At 30.7% G+C, this 11,276-nt stretch overlaps 1 long non-coding RNA gene across 1 annotated transcript in view; it reads right to left on the reverse strand.

Annotated features, from left to right (window-relative positions):
* The window catches only part of LOC133318875 (uncharacterized), a 37,154-nt gene extending 26,131 nt beyond the window's left edge, over positions 1-11,023 (reverse strand). The window contains exons 1-2 of the long non-coding RNA XR_009752608.1: positions 10,899-11,023; positions 1,557-1,641 (exon numbers count right to left, since the gene is read on the reverse strand). This is a non-coding gene — a long non-coding RNA (uncharacterized LOC133318875). The remainder of the gene's footprint in view (positions 1-1,556; positions 1,642-10,898) is intronic.
* Positions 11,024-11,276: the final 253 nt, after the last annotated feature.

Here is an 11,276-nt window from a genome sequence, read left to right on the forward strand (position 1 = left end):
AAGTAACGGATTCATGTAATTTTAATCGTTGTTTTAAGCACAGCACTTGGAGTTCTGAACATTAAAAACTGGTTCTAAGTTGGACTAAAAATAAAATATTTAATATTTGTCAATATCACGATGGTAAAACATAAAATACCTCACTTTTATAAAAAAACGAAAGCTTTCGGATAGAATTTTCATTGAAAAAATATGGAAAACAAAATACTAATAAATGGTACAAATTTTACAATATGAAAAAGTCCTTTATTCAGCAATTCTAAAACGTTTCCGGTTTAGTAGTACCTAATTTAAGATCAGAACATAAAAGCATTAAAATCAAATATTTTGTGATTACTTAGTTTCATATTTGTTGTTTAAAAGTTGTTTTTGTAAAGCTTTGAAGTTAAATGAAATAAAGAAAAAGATGAATATCAGTTTCCATTGTATTGTACTAGTAGCCATTTTAGAAGGCGTCTAGAAGTAGGCCAGCTTATCGGCGGACCTTATCTCGTTTCCCCGTAGCGATTATAAAGTTGACACTTCACTACCACCCTCTTCAAGTTAAAATCGATGTTAATCGTTAATGTTAAAGCTATACCTATCGTTTTATTTTAAATCTGTGTCAAAAACGTGATTTAACCTATGCTACTATGCAGGTGAAAACTAAAAATATGCAGGTTTTTATACTATGTCAGTGGTTAACATAAGAGGACCTTACGATAATTTATCTATCAACATTTTACCTATCAACAGGGGGAAATGAAGTTAAGCTGTCACTGTAGCCTATGGACTGCAATACCAAAGACGTCAAATGCGTTTTCAGTACTTTCTCGATAAACCCTGCACTATTTAATCCCATGAGAAAACCGCAGCAGAGACCTAATTTTATAGCGAGAACGTTGGTGGGAGATAAAATAATCTCAAACAAGACTGTTAGTGAATTTTAAGAGAGCTAAGATATTAGGATAGGCTTCATATCAAACAGCTCCTCGAAATATATATCATTTTACAGGCCATATAATATACACAGTGGCTTCACAACTCTTTTTTGAACTAAATCAAAAAGGTTTGCCAGCCCAGAGACCTGTACTCTAGTCGGGGTCGGACTTGCGCTTTATACCACCTGATCAACTTATCAAGTTTTCTGGAGGCCAACATGGCAATGTTAGCAAAGTGACGGAAATTTCGGTAACAGAATCCCAAGAGCCTTAAAGATGGTTAAGGTATGTTCTGAAACTGTAGAACCAACTTTAAAGGGTTTTTCTTAGTGGTGAGTTCGAAAAATGTTGCCCTGCTGGAGTTAAGTTATAATAAGTTACCCCCATACCAATCGCAAAACCTATATCAATCACACTTTGTTCAGAGTTCTCTTGGTTTAATACCAAAATCGTACTATCGTCCACTTAAATACTTTCAATACACAAAATATCATTGATTTTGAGAAGCAAGTATAAGTAATAGCACCTAGCCTTGTGGGGTGCCAGAATTTACGTTCAATGCTGGTCGGAAATCAAACAGCCCATTTTTTAATATGACAGGCTTAAATAAATCTATTTATATACAGTTTTACTTACCTCTAAGAAGTTACATCAGTAGACAACAAAGAAAAATATTGTTAGAACTATGTAGTGATGAAACTCTAATACTACTCGAAAATATCTGAAACAAAATAAAACGTTATTAATTATCTATATAATATAAGCATCAATTAAAATAATTGTAATATAACAAGACAAATAGAGTGACGAAATACTTATTTTATTTTTATAAAGAACCATAAATAGATATATTTATTTGTGAGCTTGCATCTTTTTTCAACTTTGTGTTACTTGTTATCTTCAAGTATTTGGTTGCTTAAGACTCGATCACTTCTCGAAATATTTCAATAAACCAACACTGGTCAACAAAATTTTGTAACAAGAAAGGTACTTTCTAATTTTAAATTACCACCTTCCCACCCTCGTTTTATTACCATACTTATTTTGATTCCATCAGGTCTAGTTTTCATGTTACAGCCTTTTACATATCGGCAATAAACTTTCCTCTATACCGTTAGTCTTATGAAACTATTAAATTTATCTAGGAAAAAATTCCATATAACGAACACAAATGGAAAATTGTGGAGATTTTAAGGTGATTACTCTAATTTAACGATTAAAACTGGAGTATACAAAATACTTTTGCTTTATTCGTGACTGGGACAGCAGAAACCGAAAAAAATATTTAATTAAGCAAGGCTGTCCCAAAAGGCAATCTCTTACTCCAGGACAAAAAAATATTAAAAACCCTCCATTGGTGCTCCCTGAAAATATATTTTTACCACCATTACACATAAAGCTTGGGCTTATGAAGAACTCAGTGAAAGCTATGGACAGAAGTAGAAACGGCTTTTTATATTTAAAACAAAAAAAAAATACAATTTGTGGTAGCTTTTATTAATACGGGCGAATTAACAATGAAATACAGTATGGATATACATTTCAAGAAAATAAGTGTCTGTAAATATAAAAATAAAAAATATATTTCGTTTTTTATAATTATTTTCAATTTAAATATAAACACAAAATATAAAATGTTAAATTCTTTCTACCTAAATATAATATTTAACCGTTATATCGATATATACAAATCATTATAATTTACAAAGAAAAATTATGTACAAAATCACTTCTGATGAAAATACCATGTCATTTCAGTTAAAATTATATAAAAGGGGAATTTAGACAACCGCTAGACATTTAAAATAAGAATTTATAATGGTTACCACGAATTCAGTACTTTATCTCAATTTAGGCTAAGCTTGTACCCGCGTATTCTCTTTTGGTCCACAGTTCGTGCCATAATGAGAAAATCAATTATTCACGAAAAAGGAGCGGTGTGTAATCTCCTAACAAAGATTTTAATCCAAATAAAAATCTGCAACCTTATAATTCCGCCTGTGAGATACATTAGCTTGATTTTCTAACGACTAATTTAATAAATTTTTTTCCTCAGCAATTTCTTTTATTGCGAAACATGAACAAGATTTTTTCTAACGTGTAGAGTTTTTGTGTTTGGCTAACGGTTGTATTTTTCTTATTTGAATTTAAGAATTGTACTGTAGCCAAAGACGAATTAGTAAATGTAATTTGAGCACAAAGATATAACTCAAATAAAGGCATTAAGTCCAATAAACAAATATCAAAAAGAGTTATACACATATTTATGAAATATTAAGACCTAGAAATGAATATTTCTAAAAAAAAATATATTTATATATGTGTATTTATATATCTATATGTCCCATTCAAATGTTTATTTCCAGACCAACCCTTAATCAATAAACTTTGACTAAAAATAAAAGAATACGTAGGTAACACTGAAAATGTTTAAAACTGGCCAATTAGAAACATTGTTCATGAAAACTTTTTGGAATTTCAATTTTAGAACTCTTTTAGTAACCTAATGTAATATATTGCATTCATTTGTCATCTGTTTTTGTGAATTCGCCGCAAATCTAAAACTCTTGTTACACGTGAAAATGAACCTAACACTAGCAAATTTTCGGGCAATGATTTATTATTACTTTCGTTGTGGGCTTACTCAACAACAAAGCTTTGATAGGCTGCAAATTGTATTTCTTAATAAAGCCCCATCGCGTGCCACTATTTACAAATAGTATAATGAGTTTAACCGTGGACGTAGCAATCTCTATGATTATCTGCGTGACGGACGTCCTTTAACAGTGACTGCTGAAGATAACATCAGTGCTGTCCGATAGAGATAATAGAGGAAGGTGAGATAGTGACCTTTCAGCAGATATGGGCAAGCCTAGGTATTAGTATGAGTCAAATTCAAAAAATATTATTCAGACATTTAGGCGTCAGGAAGCTTGCTACTGGATGGTTTCCAGATATTTTAACCGATGACCAGAGCGCCTTCGTATGGACTGGTGCCGCTAATTGTTAGATAAGTTCAACGGCGGTGACTCAAATGCTGTTATCGTCATAGGTGATGAAAGTTAGATATATTGCTACGAGATCGAAACCAAGAGACTATCAGCTCACTGGGTTTTCCTTTCTAGGATCAGCCAACTAAGATAAAGAAAGGAAGAAGACAAAAACAAAAATGATTGTCTGATTCTTTGGTAAGAAAAGTTATTTCGCGACAGTTGTGCTAGAAGATGGAAGGAGAGAGTTACTATAGACTGGTATATCAATCGCTGTTGCCTGTTGTCGTGGAATAAAATCGACAGGAACGCCCTCCAAGCAGGACCCTCCTTCACCGTGACTATGCTTCAGTGCACGCGGTGGCAAACGGACATTTGAATATTTGACTATGGCAGGTGTCCAGATAATGAGTCACTCGCCATACAGTCGCTCTCTGGCGCCTTGAGGCTTATATTATTTCCAAGAGCTAAAGATAAAATTCGAGGTATTCACTTTACGAGCCCTGAAGATGCGGTGAAAATGTATAAAATTGCCGTAGAAGAGATCCCTAAGGAAGAATGGGCCCACAGCGTTTCACAGTACAATGCGACGATGTTTAGCAAAGAACAAAGATACTTCAAAAAACAATATTGTATTGGCAACTTTCTACATTAAGCCGTTTTTCATTTTCTAAATATTTTCAGTGTCACCTAGGTATAATTAAAATTGAATGTTTGTATTTGTAGAGTTACTTCACATTTTAAATCAGGATCACCTGTTGGTGGACTATGAGACGTCCATTCTAATCACCCACATAATAAAGTTTGTGACTACTTGCCGATAGATTTAAGATAGGATGTGCTTCTTTTCTTCTGTTTTATTTGCTGGACCAGAAACTGGTTTGTAAACAAAAATTAAAAGTAAGAAACAAGATTTCTTTGAAATTTCATTGTGTAGGCAGATGTTGAAAATGTCGCAGACGGAACAAATTTCTTCTGCCATTGAGATATAAATCGGACGTATCATAAAAACTATTGAAACTATGCAAAAATATTTCGGTCAAAAAAAATTACCACACCAATGTATCATTCATTCAAGGAAAGTAAATGGAGACATATTGAGAAGAAACAGCCCTGCCTACCTAGTCTTTACTTAAATTAATTTTACCTTAAACATTTACTTTAAAGTAGAGATTATTTTTATAACAAACAAATAATGTCAAGGCGTTAATTAATAGCCACGTTAAAGAAAAACTTTATATATTAATAAATAAATTGTTTAACATCAGTACCTCAATTTATATCAAGCGCGTTCATTAATTGAAACAAACAGATACATTCCTATTAATTAATTTCCCCCCATCCGATAACAAATATAACCATACAGTACACAATAAAACACTTCACATGTTACAATATCACTTGTATCAGATTGTAATCTGTAAATTCGACCTTGAACAACACTATAACGTGACGTGAACACAAGCTTTTAGTTATCATATTATCCATTAGCACCACTCAGTTTTGGTTTATTTAATACGTATTTGCTTTGAGAAGTGGATTTATCATTGCATTCTTGGATCTGGATGTGTGCTTGAATTCAGTCAGATTACTAGTGCAATTTAATTACTCGCTTTAGAAAAGCGCATTGAAATCCAATGAATGTATTGGATTAAATGACTGCTATCTTAATGACTTACAAAGAAATATGTCAGGAAAGCCGTTGCGAAACCCTGATTATTATTATTAATGCATTGAATTTAATATGATTTAAGGTTGGCTAGAACTTTCTACATTTAGAAAACTAAAGGCAGCATACGTGAGATATTGAACTTTTTTATGATTGTTTCTTTAATCATGCCTTTCATAATGTGTGCTTAATAATTCCTGTAAGGTTTTACACTTATCGAGAGCAAAAGAACGACAAATTATTAATAATATTTTTTAATCTATACTTATTCTATTTTCAAAAATATCTGGTTTTTATTATTGAAAAAACATTTTCTCTCTGATTATTTCGAAAAATATGAAACTATTATTGTAAAAATAAACAAAATTCTCATCTTCATATCTGCAATAAGATTAACGCGTATCTCAAATTAATTAAATATGATAATAAAAGAAGTGAATCAACAAAAAACGTACATGTTCACTAATAATATTCAACATCAGCATGACTAATATTATAAAAATCTCTTTTATGGTTCCTCTTACGAGTGCGATTAAATTGGGCTATCAGGGAAATATATGAGAAATTAAGTTTCACGAGAAAATTATTTCACTGGATGATTTACCGCTTTATTATATTTAAGCTCTCGTATTTCTTTCATAATCCAATTCTATGTTATATTGAATATTTGTTTTAAAAAAGAAATTACCATGTAAAAATTTGGGCTACGATTTACCGTAATATCCGGTGACATATAAAGGATAAAAGAGATCGCTAACGTCAGTGGAAATGGAAAGACTTTAAGTTTCCAAATCATTACACTCTCGACGCCACGATTTTCTTGACTAATATCTGTATGGATCAAAATATGACAAGGGATATTGCATTTAGTTTTATGTGTATAAAGGTAAAACGTGAAATAAACGTTGTTACAAAAATTTTATGAGCCCTCAAATAATCTGAAATATTAAAGGTATTATCCATTAATTTTGTGAATTACTATTTTGTCGTCATCATTTAAAAAAGAGGAAAGTGGAGAAAGAAATGGATTTGAAAAAAGAGTCTAAAATTTATCTTGCCAATCGTTTACGTCCGTTGAGCCGGATTATATAAAGGCAGCAATCAATCGAAAGTGAGGAAACAAATTATCTAAGAAAAATACAAAAATCATGTTTTCATATTTCATAAACTTTTCTAGATATAATTTTCTAACATAATATGTTGTATCCGGGACAAATCGGTCTCCAACTTTAGTTACTTTCAAATTATTGCTGACAGACAAAACTAGATATGTTATATTTTACTTTCTCCTAGAATTTATTCTAGACCATGGAACGGCTTTTTCAAATATAAATAAAATAAATTCACTCCAAACAAGCAATAAATAAGATAAGAACCCAACATTACCAGAGGAACATACATTCAGAACAGCCTTTTGAAAAACCAAGTCGGTTGCGTAAAGCCATCCAACCCTGACAGCCGGAGGCACGAAATTGAAAAAATATATTCACTTACAGGGCGCCCTTGTGAGTAAAATCACTCCATAGATCAGGAGGATACACGACGCTATGTAGACGACAAATGAGGTAAAATTGAGTCCTATGAAATATTCCGGTTTTATAGGCTTTTGGGTCCTCGAAGAAAAGTCCTTTGATATGAATGGTTTTTTAGAAACGAATGTTATTTAATTTGGACGTTTCGCAAGGTTATTTATCTGTGTCAATATAAGAAAGATTAAAAAGTTCTCGTACAAGATGCTATTATAATAATTATGTATTTATGTTTATAATACATAAGCAACTGTTGGTTATAGTTTTAATATTGATATATTATTATATATTACTAGCACTTTAAGACAAACTATGATATGCACGAAATGGTTTTTATCTTATTGTTGGAATATATTTAAAATAATTTCATAGATATGAAGCACTAAACGCTTCCCAAGTGGATACATTTGCACTATTGACCTAAAAAACCTTGTTCGTGGTAAATAATGAAGTCTAGAGTATTTTTGTTCCTCAGTTATGTCATACCATTATAATCGTTGTCTTATTTCAATTGTGTGACATATTTAATGATATGCTAATGAGAGACAGATTTTTTCACTTACATAATTTTTTCACTCACATAACAGCGGGACAATAATATTTAAATTCAAAGTTTATTTATTACAGCCTCGAAGTAAATACAAAATAATCGATCAATCTCATCCTAATTCGTACATCCAATTGAAACTTGTGCCAAAATAAACTGATCAAAACTATTTACGAAAACACGATTGCTTAACTAATGCTGTTTAATCGTAATTGGAGTCAATTCTGTGCCTTTGTGATCAATAATAATACATTAGTTCCTGTACTCGCGGTATTGGCAAGATTAAACGCTTTTATTAATATATGCGGAGCGCTTTTGATGATATAACAAACTTAGTCTGTTTAATTTCTCTGGTTTTGGCATGTTATTGTCTTGCTCCGAATAATAAGCTCAATACAATTCAAGTATTATGATCAAAATATTATTTAAGTTTCTACCATTAAAAGGTATTGAAATGAAAAAAAAATGGTAACTCAGTATAAATAAAATATTCGCTTATTAGTCAACATACTTTTCTATTTCATACATCTGAAATGTTTAAATTATAGTTTGAAGTCATTCAATAACATCTTTACAAAAAGGATGGTTTAAGAAAACGTGCCGATCCCTCGTTTCATCGGTTGTTTTAAGCCAAGTCCATTTATTTTATAAATTGATATTTAATAAACAAGCTTTGAGATTCTGTTGCTATAAAGCTTAATAAAATATGATTTTCCAAACTTCAATGCAAGCACTTTATTGTAAGCACAAGATATATTTCTTATGATTTATATATGTTAGCTGTTACGCTTATTTTTATTGTCATACGGAGACGGTTATTATGGTTATTTTTAATACTAGAGGATTTTTTATCTTTTTGTGCTCAATGATAAGGCAAAGAGACTTTCTCCGTCGAAAGTAGATATGTATTTGGTTTTTCCAATGACCTTCTTAATATATCAGTTCGTGTTTTTCTTTTTTGGAACATTTTGCAGGCGTTTTTACTCTAAGGCAGCACAAACTGATATCATATAATATTAAAAAATTATAGGTTATTCCAATAACACTCCCTTGACATGCAATTGGTCGGTGCTCATTTCCATTTCTTCTATTTTTTACTGGAAATCGTGTAACAAAGTCTAATGACATTTTAATTGCTTTACAACTATAACTACAGGATAAAATATAAATGGCCATACTTTGTTTTTGATCAACCTTAAAATGTTAGGTTTTAAAATGATTTGCAATTAAATTGAATTTTTAGAAGCTAAGGTAGAATAATTTCTTTGTCAGACTGCCCATATGTCGCTTTGCCCATACATCCCGTTTCCTCGGGAAGCCGTAACAATCTTATTTGAAATTTATAATGATTACTTCTTCAAGAGTAAAAAAAAAAAATACAATACAAAGTCAGGACAATTCAATAAAAAGATCGTTTAATTGATGGGTCCAAAAAATTTAACATATAAAAGATTTCCATTTGACCTGGAATAATAGATTTCATCTAAAACTATGTGATGTAGTATTAGTAAAAGAAATTCAAATTTGTTAATTTGTAGATATGTACATAACAAAATAATTGCTAATTTGCAATTGATAAATTGACCGAAATATTTGAAGCGTATTTAACAATAATTTTTTTTCTACTTATCTGATTTCAATGATTGCAATTAAGTTTTGTGTTAGCCTTTCCCTTTTTTCTAATTTGCTGTAAGTTTTGAGATAAAATATAGTTTTCATAAATACTGCTGTAAAAAAAATGTTGATACATTTTGAAGTGCCCTAATAATATGTGCATTATAATTACAATACATAATATTATTTCTATTATATGTAGTACTAATAATATTATGCAAACTTTTTATTCAATTGTCGAGAAAAAAAATTAATAGTTTTTTTTTCCTACCATGCTAACAAGAAAAATCTTCTCAAAAACAAAGAAACAAAAACAATAGTGCCCAAAAACGAGTTGTAATTATTTTCATAAATATGACAACTTTTATTTTACATACTAAAGTCGAGATATTATAAAAATATTTTTGTAAAATACGTTAGCAAAGATGAACATAAAAAGAAATGAATTTTCGGATACTCATATTTAAATAAAATAAGTGCCTATTGTTGAAAATCATAAAAAATCTCGACATCCACAACTTTGGAATCTTATGTATCTGGAGAAACAAGATGACAGTTGTATGTTAATTTATATCTTTTGTGATTAGGAACCTTATTTATCCATCAATGTATTCAATTCATGAAGCCACAGTTACCAAGTCTGAAATACCACACACCGTATTAGAAATTACTTTATATGAAAATTTATATTTGGTCCTCATTTAACAATTAACGTTCAAAAAAGTGATTTAAAAAGATAAAATATGATAATTTTATTATATTCATTTAAGTTCTCCGCCACCAAAACAAAAACGGAGAAGTTTTTTGTTACATTATAACCCGCTGAAAAGGTTTTAGGCTGTCCTTTTTAAATGTAGTTTTATTTGTAATTTATATTACAACTTTTTTATATATCACTTTAAAAAGAGACAAATACATTAGATATACATACGAGTACGTACACATATGCAATGCAGTAACTTAATACATTTATTTTAGTTTCGATGTATACCAACTTTATTCATTAAATAGAAAGGGGTTTTGGTCATATCTAATCTTCAGTTAGTTTGATATTAGAATCGAACTCGGATTAGAAATTCTCTTAAACAGTCCTTTGTCAAAGTTCCTATTTAACATGGCTTTAAGTTTCATTGGAGAGATCAATGTGGTACAATCATATTAAACCTCTAGAAGAAACATCTGGAGACAAAACAGGTTTTATTTAAAGCATAGTATTTTTTATTCCTCTTACCTATAATAAGTTGAAACTCTCAGTAATTTTATTCCAATAGGTTTTTACGATTCAATATAATATTTTACTTTTAACACGGATACAATAATATTCCTCGTAATAAATGAGTGAAACTTAAATTCAACGTTAATTCTGCAAACGAGGTAGGTAATATTACCGCTGTATGCAACAAGTTAAATCCGCGATAGCCGAGCTTTGTTCTCGATTGTTTCATTGCATATTAAATTAAATCGTTCAATTTTACAAAACAAGCGGGAAACATTTACGCAAAACGAATGACTGTGAATTACGAACCTAAAGCAAACATTCAGTACAGCTATTTCAGTGTATAAAATATACATCCTTTATGATATATTCTCCGTTAAATTATATTAAAAATAATATAGATTTTTACCTACCTCTGTGCGATCCAAAATAAATTCACACGTATACCACAACTTTGAACTAAGCACTTAATTAAAACGTTACACTATAAGTTCGGTCGTGTGGTTGGTTGAAGCGCGCGCGTCTACTCGTCACTGAGGCAGCGATTGCACTGTTCCCTATCCCGCCCGCCCTGGCCCCTGCCAGCCCATACCTGTTACAGGTAGTAAGTAGCTCATATTGATGGACAAATTGAATTGATTCCCTCGTGTCGCGATTAGCTATGCGTTTGTGAGCATTTTGAAAGCTTTATATAGCACTTTTGATCCGAGCTTTCGCTTTATTAAACTAATAGACATAATATTCATTCTTTAATAAGTTTGTTATATATAATTATTATAGGTATTTCAGTT

This window comes from Danaus plexippus, chromosome 8 (assembly GCF_018135715.1).
Source record: "Danaus plexippus chromosome 8, MEX_DaPlex, whole genome shotgun sequence".
Classification (NCBI taxonomy): domain Eukaryota; kingdom Metazoa; phylum Arthropoda; class Insecta; order Lepidoptera; family Nymphalidae; genus Danaus; species Danaus plexippus.